The sequence below is a fragment of the Taudactylus pleione genome, unplaced genomic scaffold (assembly GCF_031769625.1).
Source record: "Taudactylus pleione unplaced genomic scaffold, aTauple2 ptg000053l, whole genome shotgun sequence".
In the NCBI taxonomy this organism is placed as follows: Eukaryota; Metazoa; Chordata; class Amphibia; order Anura; family Myobatrachidae; genus Taudactylus; species Taudactylus pleione.
Window position 1 is genome coordinate 31,470,229 of NW_028284455.1, and position 1,365 is coordinate 31,471,593.

General features: G+C 36.2%; 1 pseudogene; it reads right to left on the reverse strand.

The window, feature by feature from the left end:
- Window positions 1-281: 281 nt before the first annotated feature.
- On the reverse strand, window positions 282-400 carry LOC148535339 (5S ribosomal RNA; annotated as a pseudogene).
- Window positions 401-1,365: the final 965 nt, after the last annotated feature.

Below are 1,365 nucleotides of genomic sequence, written 5' to 3' on the forward strand. Positions count from 1 at the left end.
TGCTTAATAAAAAACAAAAAATGTACATAATAAAAAGTTTTGGAAAAAAAGGTTTTTAAAATGTTTAGCGGTAGTTCAATGTATATAATCCATGAAAAGGTAAAAAATCTGTGATGAATAAATAAATTCAAGTCAATAGTCCAGTTCTTCTTAGATGTCCAGATAGGGATTGGGGATGTAAGAATGGCTTTAGCAGAGTTCATGATTTTTAGGCTTGCATGTACCCCTCTTCCTTAATGCATGGTCTGAGTGGCTAATCTGTGCTCTGCTGTGGATAACATCAACTACAACACTGGGTATTCCCAGGAGGTCCCCCATTCAAGTACTAACCCAGCCCAATTATGCTTTGCTTCCAAGATCAGATGAGATTGGGCGTCAGTACAATGGTAAGGTTGTAGGTAATACAGGGTATCCACAGCTACCAACTCATCCATCATAGGAAAGTGGCAATCTCGTAACTTTCGTTAAAGCCATTTGGAGTCATCGTATTTAATTGGAAAATCCAGAACATTTCACGCTGTGAGAGTTTCTTGCCAAGGTCTCCTCCTCTTTCCCCCAAGGTTACTTGTTCTATGGCCTTGAAAGTACATTCTTCATGATTAGATCTATGATGACTGATAAAATGTCTGGATACTGCGTGTCCTTCAACTTTGTTCTTAATAGTGCGGACATGTTCTTGAATTTTGTACCTTTTGTGACCAGGTACAACGGACATGAGAACAGAATCAAGGGGAGTTTCCAGAAACATGACATCACTAATTAGCCTAATGAGACACTCTAATCCTGTTTCACAGTGGGTATATAAAGCGATAACCACTGAATGTCTGTACCCCTTGATGAAGTCCCTAAACGGACGAAACGTGTTGGGAAAACTGCCTTTGCCTGAATGAACTGATACAGATAAGCTATACCTTCTAAGCTACTTCCTGGATTATCTATTTACCTCCCCTTTTTTAACAATTTAAGTACCTTTTTTAATATTAGTTTTAAATTGTTAATATGTATTGAACCTTCCATGCTTTGACCTTATATGCTTCTCCTGTTTTTTATATATTTATATGCCCTTCTATTAATTTTTATATGAATATGTGAATTTTATATAAGGCATATTTATTTATTGATTGATTTATTAGCACGCTTGCACTTTGTATATATTTAACAACTGCATTTGCTGTGTTCATTCAAACTGACCTAATTTATGTAGGTCCCCCCCCTTTTTTCTTTTGGAACAGTGGTACCTTATGAAAAGGACATTTACATCTATTTTCACCTTGGTTATCTAGCATCCAGTCAAGGACAGTCTGTATACTGCACAGATCCCATGCACTTATATTTCCATATTGTTGTTTTACATTTTATTTATTG